General features: G+C 47.8%; 1 protein-coding gene across 1 annotated transcript in view; it reads right to left on the bottom strand.

The window, feature by feature from the left end:
* Positions 1-13,655, bottom strand: part of TRIM28 (tripartite motif containing 28) — a 980,216-nt gene that overhangs the window by 598,799 nt on the left and 367,762 nt on the right. The gene's annotated exons all lie outside the window — the stretch shown is intronic.

Raw genomic sequence — 13,655 nt, 5'->3', positions numbered from 1 at the left:
ATCACCTATGAGGGACAGTAAGAATCAAAGTCAATGGAATAGAAGAGTCTGCAGGGAGCCAGGAGAGCCAATGTCAATTGGAGAAAAGTCTATGGAGCTGAGGCTCTTAGATAGTAAAAGTCTTGCACAAAGTTAGAGAGTTTGTTGAAGAAAGACCACTGTAGGATCACAAGCTGTTACACTTGTGAAAACTAGTGCCGAGATCAACTGTAGAAAAGCAGCTACTGCAAGTCTCAACTGAGAAGAGCAAGCTACAGACAATGAGGTAAGTACCCATAGTCAGAACAGTAGCTTTGGTTAGAGAAAGAGGGTCCAGCTGGTTCTCGTCTGGTTGCAGCAATGCATATCCTGTGTTCCTGGGTCTCAGTCGTGGGGGGACAAGAGGGAGGATGTCTGGGTGACTCCTGCGGCAGTAATTCGATGGTCGGCAGCAGCTAAGGGCGCTTTTCGGATCCGCGGAACTTCACGGTTTCAGCGGTCGGTAAACAGCACCACCACGGATCTTGGACACCGGTTGGGCTTCCTTCACTCCTTGAGTCCTGCACTCAAGTGAGGTGACTCGAGCTCTGGTTGTTCTGCTTCTGGAGGGTGCTGGGGAGACTCCTGGAGCTTTTGGCCGGCTTACAAACTTTGCACTGGACTATGGATTTCTTGACCCCTGGCACTCGGTTCCTGCAGCAGCAAAGTACAGCCAGTCGGGGAAGGTCTTCCAGCAAAGTCAGTCTCTGGGTTAGTTGGTCCCACTAACGCAAGGGAAGAAGTCATCCTTTCCGGAGCTTCTCTTGTCGAACAGAAAAATGAGTTTCAGCACAGCAGCAGGGCTTCACCGGTCAGTTCAACAGTCCAGGAGGATGTAGCAAGCTTTGTTCACTGTTTGTCGGGTTGTTCTTCCCAGTGGTCGACTGTCTTTAGTCCAAGAAGCCTCACCTTTTAAGCAGGTTTCCCCCATTCATGCACAGCCTAGCTGTTACTCACAGCAGGGTGGCTGTCCTGCAAGGACAGCAAGCCAATCAGGACCGCTTGCATTAATGTTTCCCTGGAGACAAAGAACAGGGGAGTTTCGGGTCCCTCCCTCCTTCCTGCCCTTCCAGACACACTGGAGCAAGAGGCGGGTTTCAGTACTGAAACCCGCCAAAGGTAAAATGGACAAAGGGCTCAAACCAGGTTTGGCGTGCAAGGTAAAACCCAAGTAACACCTCACAAACAAGAAATGGTGAAAAAAAGAAGACCGGGACATTTTGACAAAATGGTCACCCCATGGGTGCTATACTGCAGCAGAGGATTCATCCTGCGGTAGAAAAGCACAATGGTAGGAAAATGAAACCACTGCCACCAGCCCTTTAAAGTAGAGATAGCAACATAAAAAACTGTTACATGAATAGGGAGGAAAGGGGGCTACTACGTAACCCCCCCCCCCCCCCAGCACTCCACATAAGATGGGGTGTGCTGGACCTACAAAGAGAAAAGGCATGTAAAGTCAAATTTCACTTTACTATTCCTGGGAACCGTAGTTCCCCCAAGAAAAGGTATTCAAACCATATGAGAAATCTAAAGGATTTCTCTGTGACACTGCACTGAAGGTGTTGTGCGTCACCATACAACATGTAGATGCCTATCGAGTTTGTCAGACCCCAAAAACAAAGGAAACAATCCAAATCAGATCAAAACACATGAGTGAGAAAAAGGGGTCACTCACTCCAGGGTAAACGTTAAAAAGTCATCAAGTCCAGCAAAAGAGCTGCGGGGGTCTCTAAAGTTGTAGGGAGTTAGCCCAGAAATGAGAATTCTCCCTAACAAGCATATTTGTTTATTTTTTATTGATCAAATGGTACATTTGACTGAATTTGGCCAGTACCATTTGATGGATTAAAAACAGTTAGGGTAATCCACACCGAACATGTGGAGCGGGGGTTACAGGGGTGTCCCCCACTCCCCATGATCGGTATGTATTCCCTGGGGGGGGGGGGGGTGGGCGGGTTCCCCCATTTACTCAACATGGGAGGCAGGGGACCAAAAAAGAAGAAAGAAAAATAAATGTGACCCTGCAGCGTCGCATCTGACCCGCGTTAGAGGGATGGATCTGACGCCGCAGGGGTGAAGGGGACCTGCCGGTGAGCAAACAGGTAAGTAGGGGAGGGGGCTGGGGCGGATGCATTTGGTTTGCGGTTTGATCCTCTGATAATTGATCGCATGCAGGCAGTCCCCCCCACACCCCCAGACAGTTTGCTGTGATCAGTTATCAGACGATCAAACACCACCAAACCCAAGATATACATGTAGTCACTGGCCCAAATGGGTCCCGGCTAGTGAGGGCTAAATGGTATGCTGTAAAGACCGGAGGGGGGGGTCTGTACTTCCGCTCTCTATATGGTAGAGGAGAGGCACAGAGGACCCCTGCCAAGATTCTCTATTATTGGTAACTTAGTCGAGCAATCAAGGCCTAGCTTTACAGGAGGTGATGCAGGCTGGTTCTCAAGTACAGTGTAGTCCCCAACCGCCCACAAAGGAATGTCCACACACTATTAGTTAAAACAGTCTTTATATAATTAATAATCAAGGTTACGTACAGTATCAAGATAACTCACTTTGTACTCCGAAATCAACAAATGGTAAATATATACAGTTCTAAAGTGGTACCACAAACGTTATCAGATGTCATTAAAGTGCATACGGTCAGAATGACACACAGATCAAAATAAAGAGGAAACCAGCAGTAGAGAGGAAGGAAAGCAAGATGGTTGAACAATTGGCAGAATACTGGCCCTGTACCACTAGACAGTTCTGTGTGGAGACCCCCCCCCCCCCCAACCTGGGCAACCTGTAGAAGAAAGATACAAGCCCAGTCCATATATTGTTCTCACTAGACTTCCAATAGTTCTGCAACCCTAAAGTACCTGGCGGCGTAGCGTTTGTCAGGGAATCGACGGCCCTTCTCCAGTGTCCTCCCTTTCAGGCAGGAGTCACGGGTCGAACGTCTGACGGAGAACAGGTCGAGCTACGGCGGTGAAGTGGCCGCGTCGTTCCTAGCAGTGCTCGTTGATGGGGAAGCGTAAACATCCTGCAAGTAAGAGGCGTGCGGGGCACCTCGGTGTCGATAGTTCTGAACCGCAAAGAGTTTGAAGAACTGTGGCTCAGCAAGGGCGTCGAGTCGTCGGCGTCTGTGGTCTTTGGGTGGCGGGAAACCCACCGGTGGATGCTCCTCGGCGCGACGGTCAGGCCTTCTCCAGCAGGATACAGTGGCGACGATGCGGACGAGAGCGTCCTTAGATCAAAATAAGTTCTTAGGCAAATGGGAGCATGGCGGCTCTGGTCGGCGACTGCGGTCGTCGACAGTGGCAGACAACAGTCCGGGGGCTTCTCCTTGGAGTTCTGCAGCAGTTCTCGTATCGGGTCGGCAGCCTGTCGAAGGTCTGTCTACCAGGGAGCTTAGGCAAAGATCGGCTGGTGCACGATGGTCCTTCGTAGCTCGGGAAGAGGGCACCTTACCAGGTCCTCTCTGGGTCAGTCCTTGGGGGCACAGCAGCTTTCAGATTGTGATGGAGAGCAACAGCAATTCTTCTCGTCCAGCAGGGCTTCAAGGTCAATCTTCTGTTACTCCAGTTACTCGTCGTAGTGGACTTCAGCTTCTGAACACGATGCCTATCAGTGAGCGGTCCCGAGATATACTGTTGATCTCCCATTCATTCCGATGAGTCACACTCAAGCATCCAATCACGACTAAGGGCAGGCAGGCAGCCAATCAGGCACACGGTGCATTCAGGCCATTCACTTCTCTCCAGACACTCACAACAAGTTATGTGTATTGGGACAAGTACCGAGCCATTCACCACTCCATACTGCATTCATACCGGTTTCGGGCAGGGCTGTCTCAAACATTGTGTCAACCACCAGATACTAGACACCCACAACATAGAATGCGTATTCGTCACACACCCCATTCACCCAGGTCCCACCCATAGGCGTGCCCACAACATACGGTCGTTGAGAAGGCTCCAGCCAGTCTGGTCAGCACCAGCCAGTCTGGTCAGCACTTCCCCCACACTAACATATGGAACTTCTACCCAACAGCCAGTCAGGGGGAAGGGACAGAGGCAGGGCTTCCCGGGACTTTGGGAAGATCAAGGTAACAGATGATGATGGCAAGAGGCCCTGGGGGGGGGGGGGGGGGGGGGCATTTTGTCTCCATCAGGAATCTACCGATTCCAATGACAGGGCCTGGGCATCCCAAAATGGAGGAGGGCACCAGTCACTTCAGCATGGAGCTGCCACCAGCCCGAACCCTGCTCTGTGGGTCACACACACACACACAGGTGCCCAAAAACATACACCTACCCATGTAGTATCCCCTACCTATGGGTGCCATAAGGGTATTCCATGGGTCTGTTCACAAAACCAAAAGAGCTGCACTGCCAGGAGTCCCACATGAACTCCTGCGTGGAAAACACGACAGAACACACGATAAAAAAGCAGTAAAGGACAAGGATATGGAGGCCCTGTCCCTCCGATGCATTTCCAGCATCACACATGCCCAGAGGGCAATTGATAAAGACACAGACATCAGGATGGGATAGTGTTTTATTTATGGTTCATGTGTAGAACTAAAAAAAGCCATGGGGCTGGATGGATTCTTTTTAGAAACGCAAAAAAACAAACAACTTAACAGAATTTTGTGTCATGGATTCGGACAGGACCGCTGTTGGACTTCTGTGGTGCTAGCAGCCACAGTGCATGCAGAACCACACTTGACAATGGGAAGCCACAGAGATCAATGGGTCTCTCCCTGCCTTTGCACTATGGCGTTGCTGTTCTGCACACAGGGGACTGGGCACTGCAAAAGAAAGGAAGAGTGCTTGGGGCAGGCCAGCCCAAAGGAAAACCAGCAAATAAGGGCAGGTCCCACCTCATAACATCAAGACAGATGAAAGGTAATGCAAAGGGGTATGCCTAACTGCAGCATTCACACCTATGTATATATTACAAATAGTTTTGAGCAAATTTAAGGTTACTTATGCAATTAGTTAGGGTTCTATACATAGTTCTTTATGCATTTTAATGATAACATTTTGGTATAGTTTAGGAGTATACCCTGGCATGAGACAGGACGGGAGAAGTGTCGGCCTCCCAGAGGGCGCCTAAGGTAAATGGCAGCCTATCAGGGTCACCCTCTTGCCCCTTTTCTGGGTGGGTAGTACCGGAAAGGCAGGAGAGGTCAGCTTGGTGAGTCCACCTTAAGGGTCTCTACATGGCCCAGCTCAGGGAGGCTGGGCTGGCGGAGCTGATCCCTGTGGAGAACATAACGCCAGGACAGAAAGAAAAGGGGATAGGAATGTTAGGTGATTTAAACTTAATACAATTAGTTTAATAATCGTCTAACGTTTAAAAAGAACGGACTTGACAGCCGAGATCCCCTAAAAAATAAACCTTTGTGTCTGTTGTCCATGTGAGGGGTGACAACGTTAAGTACTCAGTGGGCAGCCCATCTCCTGTTGCAGGAAGGATTTAATATCTATTTTAGGTTTGCAGGTCGTTTGCCCAGAGCCTCTACTTTCAGCAGGACAGTGGGGAGAGAGGGTGGTAAGTGGGTCCCACCCAGGCCTAGTAGGGAATTGCCCACGACAGTAGGTAAGGGCAGAAAAAGAAAAAAACACCAGGGATACATAAACCTATTGTTTAAATGGTTTTAATCCTCAGTGTGCCTGCTATGGGCTGCGCATAATGTTCGGTTGGAGAGCCCCAGCCAGCTAGGACAAGTCCTCCCCTTCTGCCCTCGAGTGCTTGGTGGAGCGTAGGATGTTGATTAACGTTTTCATGTCACCTTCTCCACTTATCGTCATGGTCAATCTTTCTTCAACATTGAGAATTGCATTTCTTTTGGCACGAATTCCAGAATCTGCACCCTTCCAAGTCTGAGCTCTTCCAATTAATGGTGGTACATTTGTATCCCATCTTATGGAACTCAGAGAGAACTGTTGCACTCACAGTGTTTGAGTAAAAATAAACTCTAGCCCCTGACAGTTGTTCATCTTCCTGCATTAACTAGCATTATTATATCAATCAAGTTCACCGATCAGAGGATAAATATGGTGCAGCAGATTTATAATAGCGCTGCAGTTTAATGAGCAGCTACTGGTAAGGCAAAACGTGCTTTGAATTATTAATCCACATACTGCATTAGGATCTTGCCAAGGTGAGGCCCTTACAGGACACCTGGGCTGATCAGTCTGCTCAAACAGATGCAGATTGTGGTTCATCTTGGACGCTAGGCGGGTTACAACCCCATAAACAAATGTAGTAAATGTAGGAACGAGGGTGAATTTGTGACTTTCTTTCAAATTTATTCCACTCTTATTAACAGACGGTGCTCGACTATAAAGAGCGTAGTCAGCAAATTCATTGGCTTCAAACAAGAGGTCAACCCCCTGTGAGATAGACTCACTTCCTTCAAGACGCACCACAGGCTGGTCACGCTACAAAGGGGACTTTGTAAGAAAATCACAAGTGTGTTACATTTTGGTGGTGCTTTCTGAAAACAGGTAAGATTTTCAAGTTTGTGATGCATCTTCCTGACCTGTGTCCCAACCGCGTCCTTTTCCAGCAGAGCTTCCACCTCTTGGATCAGGATCTGCAGATGGTCCAGTGAAAGGCGTCGTGATAGCAGAGGTCTGAACTGTGGAGGTCGGGCGAATTCCATGCAATAACCGTGGGCGACCGTTTTAAGACCCCGCTGGTCTGAAGTTATCCCCTCCCATGCCTTGAGGAAAGATGTTAATTGCCCCTGACTGGGGAGACATGGGAGGGGACCTGGACTTGGTGGTAATTTCTGACCAGAGGCTGAGGCTCCTCTGGGATTGGGGCCTCTGCCTCTACCTTTGCCGCGTTTCTGACCCCTTTGGGGGTAGTAGGTAGGGCTTCCGGATGCTTGATTCGTGTTGAAGTTACCCGTGCCGTAGTTGTTCTGACTGGCACAGGCTTGTCCTCGAAAACCTATACACTCTTTAAAAGGAGCCATCAGCAACTTAATGGCAGGTATAAACCTCAGATTCTGTCGGTCTAAAACAGACCATGGAAAGCAAAATCCAGCGTTACACTTTATGAATGACTCAAGGTTATTCTAGGTGGGCAAAATCTAATGCACACTTATTCTGGACAGGCTAACAGCAAGTCAGGGGAAGCAAGACCCAGCTGGCAAACTTGTACACCTATTCTCTGAAAGAAATGATGAAGCCAACAGCATTACTTTTGGGAAAGAGGCACAGCCAATTTACAGGTGAATAAAATAACCTTACATCTACTTTCTATTAGAATGGCCAAAACGGTTTCTAAAGGAAAGCAAGATGTTATATACTTTTCAGAATGGCAGAACATTTCTAAGGTAAGTAATAACTTCTGTAACGTTTCAACCTCAGAGTTAGTTAGCAAACATCTTTTGTAAGTAACTTTTAAACAGATTGTCTTTTCTAGGCAAAAGGACTGATCCTTAGAAGTCTTTCCCTTATTTTTGGAACAGTTCAGTGGCAGAAGGGGGGTCACTAGGGTCTAGTGTCCAGCAGAAGGGTCAGGATAGGTTCTTAAGTAGCAAAAGTCAGAGTCCCAAAGAAAAACTGTTAGAAAAAGTAAGTACTTTACTTCAGAGTTAGTTGAGGGTGTTAGGCAGAATTGCAAGCAGTACCCTCTGGGACCACCACATACAATTAGGACTACAAGTGTAAGGACTGGATCAGCCCAGATACTCCGTGACCCTAGCCATGAGCCTCCGGTAGGACGACTCCGCATGCGCACCAGGCTCGGGCCTACCAAAATCCACTTCCGGAAAGTGTCCTGGCCACTAGAGTCATGAAGAGTTTTGCTCAACTCTTCCAATTAGCTATCCCCTGAAAAGACAGGAGGCCCATTAGGCTCAACAGGACAAGATCAAAATCTGACCTCTCCTCCTTCTCATAGATGTTATCCAGAGGGAGGAAGAAGTCCTGTCTCGGAAGAGCCAAGGGCATGGAGTCCATAACCGGCCTCAGATTTGGAAGAAGCCTTCCAAGGAGGATAAATTCCGTCGGCAAGGCCTTGAAGGCATCGACGGCGCTGATGGCTTCAGCGTCGAGGGTTTTGGCATCGACACGGGCGCCGGCGGTGCCGTGGGCTGATACGAAGGCAAAGCTTCGACGTCCGTATCCGACGGACACAGCAACGAGTCGACACGGACCTCGAGCCCTAAGCAGGTTTCTGTGGTCTCGCTGGGGACGAGGACTGAGACCTTGGAGCACGTCTCTTGCGACCATCCTGAGCCTTGTCCGAAAGGTTCCTGAATGAGGATCGCGCCGAGTACCCGAGCCCGAAGGCGTCCGAGCCACGGATCGAGACCGTTCCTTGCCGGCTTCGTCAGAAGGTGCGGATGGAACAGTGCCCTGAAATGACAAAATCACCAACATCTGCTCCCTAAAGGCAGCTCATTTCTCCAGGGTCGATGACTTAGTCGGGCAAGCCACTTTCCTCGCGGCACCATTCTCAGAGGAGGATGGGGAAGGTGACCGGTGATGGCGCTTCCTAGAATGCAAGACTAGGACGACGAATGGCAGGAACCACTCTGGGACCGAGGCCCCCGGGACTCCTTCCGACACGGACTGTCACCCCTCGAATCGTCAGTGGAAATACCCTTGGACTAACAGGACTTACTGGGTGTCGAAACCCTACCTACCTGAAGCTTTCCCTTTTGCTCCCGAAAGGCCTCAACAGTCAGCGACTGGCATTTGGAACAGTCATCAATGCCATGACTCTCACCCAAGCACCAAACACAAATGCGATGCCGGTTGGTAATCGACATTTTCGACTTGCAGTCCCGGCAAATCTTGAAGCCAGACCGCGGAGTTGGAGGGGTAAAGAAGACATTCACGAGGAATACACGAGGCAGGCTGAGTCTCCGAAGCAAACACGTTTGTGTAAAAAACAGAACTGAGGCTACGGGTGCCGTGCGTCCTATAACATCTGGTGATGTCACCCTCGGCGGAGGCCTTCGAGGGATATCGATCTGACGCCATCGACGCAGGACGCCCTCTGCCGAAAAGGTTTCCTAAGTACACAGCTGTGGACATTACATTTCAAAGATGGAATACGTTGGAGGACACAATCCATTCAAATGGGCCATTTAAGAGTCGAGGACTGGCAGTGAATCAGGAGCCAGGCTGCTGGCCACAGGGGTAAACTTTGATAGCAGGGTATATTTGGTGGGGACAGCCGGAGTGGCATCATCCATCACTGGTGGAGGCACTTCTCAGGGTTTATCAAATCAGATTGCAAACATTGGATGGGCGTAATAGGAGACAAGTTGGAGTCAGGGGGGATCCGGGGGGTTGGGTGGGGGGATAGTGTCACAGTGCCAAGGTGTGCCAGGTACGATAGGGGAAGGGCAATCATTCACACAGACAGTAAGTGATTTCAACCCGGCACTCCACCTATGTCAATGCCTAGCGTGTGATGCACAGTTGGAACCCTTAATTAGAAAACTTTTGTCTATAAGCTTTTATTTCTGAATGATGTACCCTTATATCACACCCCTCTCTTTGAAGCCCCCCGGTCTCACTGAACGAGGAAGCAGGCTGTTTTGCAAAGTTAAGATTTATTTTATGAAGTTGAATATATATATATATATATATATATATATATATATATATATACACATATATACACACCATGGATCACCATTTAATCAGAATGAGGATGGATAAGAAAAATAATGCAGCCTAGAAGAATACTTGATAGGGATAGGAAAACAATGCATCATAGAATAATACTTGATATGGATAGGAAAACAAAGCAGCATAGAATAATACTTGATATGGATAGGAAAACAATGCAGCATAAAATACTTGATATGGGTTCAATCAATTGCAATGTCACTCTTTCCCCCCCAATACTAAATAATTCCCCCAATATGCAGTATAAAGAGATGGAAGGAGAGAGCACAGGTTTCAGGAATAAACACTCAACCAATACAGTTTCAATCCTCCCCCAGCCAGCATAGAGAGAAACAGAAATGATTTCAAAACAGGTCAAATGCTTTTGAATGTGGTTTGAAATGAATGGGAAAAACACTGAAAAATGAACGTTCTCTGCCCTTTGGCATGGAGAGGAACTTCTCAGGGTGTCAGAGAGGCTCTTGACTATCCACATAAGAGTCATCGGAATCGCGGCCCAAGTCCGTCGAAAATCTTTCCGCTGCCTGGGCCATAACTTTCTGCGGGACCAAGGTAAGGCCCACCGCCGCTGCAATCCTACCGATGCTCTTCACGATAGTAACCAAATTGTCGTGGGACAAAGCTCCCGACGATGTAGCGGTAGCCGAAACGCCGTCCACGCCACCAGAAGGACCAGTGGTCGGAGTGCCGGGTAGAGGCCTAGTCGTAACTTTCGGGCCTCTAAAGGCCTTGTAAATCGTCGAAGTTTCGGACTCCAAAACTTCGGCGTGTGTAGATTGGGAGTAGCACCCTTATTAATTTTCGTTTGCCCAGACATCATGCGCTGTTGCGGATGCAGGGAAGGTATTGGATCTACACGATCTGAGGTAACCGTCGAAATTTTTGACTGACCCGTTGGCGCCTTCGCCTTTTTCGACGAAGGCGTCGAAGACGGCGCAGGGGTTGTGTGTTTAGTGCAATGTTTATGTACGCCCTGGTCGCCCGGTGTAGTCCCTGTAGCAAGACCAGAGTCGAGCCTGGAAGGGTCGGGGACAGGCGTGGCGGACCTAGATGTGTCCGCCTCAAGGTCTATAACATCCGCATTGGACGTTTGTTCATCCGAAGTACCCCCGTCACTTTCGGCTGGTGTTGCGGTAGGGGAGGAAGGCTCCACACGTGACATGGCGTACGCGGCCCACCGCTTTACACAGCGATCCTTAAGTGTTTTAGGCTTAAGGAGCTTGCACGCCGAACACCGCTTTTCGTCATGCTCTGGGGGAGACAGGCGTTACACATCCTGTGCTCGTCCTTCCAAGGATCAATACCTTCTGCTGTGCACAGCATGTGATTCTAAGCAGATTAACAAGCATCAGAAAGCTGTTTTACACGTGAGGGAACTGAGCCAACCGAAAAATTTGCGGCATACTTTTATGCGTGCGAGAAACGCAATTGCCTGAAAACTAGAGTGAGTTTGAATGGGGTTTTGGGTTTGTTTGAAAGCTGAGGATGTTAGCTTCAATCTGACACTAGCACGGTATTGGTTTTAGTAGAGGTCGATTTTTCTCAGAAAGAGAAAAAACATTCAAATAAAAGATGTGCTTTTGAAATTACAAACAGGAATTTCTTTACACTAGGGAGTCTATGAAGCCACAAGCTACACGACAGCACAGCCACTAATCCAGTGACGCACCCGGATGGTTTCTACCTGCCGAGACGCTTGCCTTTCTTCAGCAAATTAGCACAAAGATGAATTTATCACTACAATTAACAAATGACTATATGAATGAGGGAAAGATTAAGAAAAACAAGAAAGGTTCTACAATGCGGTTCTGGATATGATAGAATGGGTCGGGTAGGATTACTTAAAGATAAGAGATTGGCTAGGAACAATTCTATGCTAGATACTCACAACATTGGTTTGGACTAGGCCTGTCAAGGATCTGGTCAAGGGTTTTGGACTGAAATTCTGCTAGCCCACCGGACAGGATTCAGGCACCCGGTTCTGCACTCAGCACGGCACTCTGGACACTGCACAGCCTCTGGAATGGATCGGACGGGTTGGTTCTAGTTGGAAGCCATCAGGTCTGGTTTGGATCTCTGGATTCTAGCAAGAGTTCTTGGCAAGAAAGCAGAATCAGCACAGCCCGGCTGTTAAATTTTTGGTGTGCCACTTGGAAGTCTGGGTTTAAAATCAGGTTTCAAGATTTTAAAGGCCAGCTGAGAAGGGTTCAGCTTTGGAATTGGCTTTCTGCTTTCAAGGTTCTGGAGTCTTGGATATGAGTTTCTCATGCAGAGCGCTTCGCCAGTAAATCAGTTGATGGATGAATCGGTGTATCCCTCTAGGTCCTAAGAAGTCTCTATTTATGTATGTCCCAAAGGGGTGGGTAGGCTGAATTATACCGGGCACACCCTCTAGGACTCCTATTGGTCAGGGTCTGTCCTCTCTCTCGATTTGAGAATTAACACATGGTTTCATGATGTGGCATTTTACAATCCAGGGAGTACCTCCCCTTTGCTTCAGTACAGTAAATCTATTTTTCACATAAATCATATTCACAATACAAACAAATTGCTAGCAATACATATTCACATCACATATTCACATCACAGATTTAGTAGAGCACGTACCCGTCAGAGTCCCAGCTCAGTGAGAGCTTCGGTTCAAATTTGACAGTTTTCCGCGCTTTTGGTTGGGTACCCAGTGTCATATCTGTCCACATTTTTCTACATATATGCGCATGACATCTGGGCATAATCCTGTGAAGTTTCATATTTCTAGCATTATCACGATTGCTACAACAAACATTTCATTTCGGTAGTCCTGTCAGAGTAGTTTCAAACTGTGAGCAGAATTTTTATGTCCACAACCTCTAATTTACAGGTTTTTACAAATTGTGCACAGTTTTCTATGAGTCTTTTTCAAAAAGATATTTTCTACTGTTTCAGATGCACAAATCTGTCTGGTCCCGCCCCCATGGTTTGCTAGGCCCAGAGCAGTCCCAGGCTCTCTTCCTGCTGGCAGTTGGTTTTTGTTGACACCTGAATTTGCATTACCTTTCAATCCAGGAAGCCTATTGTCTCTCCTCAGAGAAGCAGAGCAAAATCCCCTCCTCCTTTAATTAGCATCCAACTGAGAATTCCTGGGCAGAGAGCAAAAGGGAAAGCACCTTTGTTTGGGACAAACCGTGGAATGTGCCTTTGAAGTCCAATGTGGCTGGCCTCAGTTCACTGTAAAAACACTTTAAAATTGTCTTTTGCTAAAATAAACCTTAAATTGTCAACAAATATACACACAGATCTCTTAATTCCAGTCTTTTTCAAACATACAGATTGAATTGTAGCAACCTATATTGCTTTTGATGGCAAGTCTCTTTTCCACAATTTGATCTAAATGTACAAGTTTAATTAACAGGGTAAGTAAATGACAGCTTTGGCATAGGCGAGCGGCGGTACTGCGCCCATATTCTGACATTTTTCCATGCAAGCACCTTTTTGAATGGGGATATTTTTGTGTTGAAATGTGCTTCTCCTAACATTATGCTTAAGGGGAAACCTTAAATAAGGTGATGATTAACACCCAACAAGGATGTTGGATCTTTTCTGATGTTTGGGGAACCATGATTTTGCAATTTCAACAGCCAAGGAAAAACTGATTTTAGAGCACTTCTGGGTTTTCCTGGCAATTCCATTTCACTGTGGGCAGCCCAATGACTGTTTTGGCAGTGTGGTCTCGCGTTTTACCACCGACATAGGCAAAATGGATTGGCGGCCTATTTTTCCGGTTTCTCTGTGCACTCCTCAGAGATTTGTAGCACATAGGGCTTTTTGGCGGCCATTCTGTTTCTGATGAAAGCAGCACACAGTGATGCTGCAGGGCAGAGCCTAGTGGGTCGGAACATCCCACAAGAGGTCCTATGACTGTCGTTTTCCATATCCATGCGTGCAGGTATCCCTCCGGTCATGGACATACTTCCTTTAGTGGCTGAATCT

The sequence above is a fragment of the Ambystoma mexicanum genome, chromosome 1q (genome assembly GCF_040938575.1).
Source record: "Ambystoma mexicanum isolate Mex_15411 chromosome 1q, UKY_AmexF1_1, whole genome shotgun sequence".
NCBI lineage: Eukaryota > Metazoa > Chordata > Amphibia > Caudata > Ambystomatidae > Ambystoma > Ambystoma mexicanum.
The sequence above is the reverse complement of the archived record's forward strand: the minus strand, read 5'-3'. Positions and strand labels throughout refer to the sequence as shown.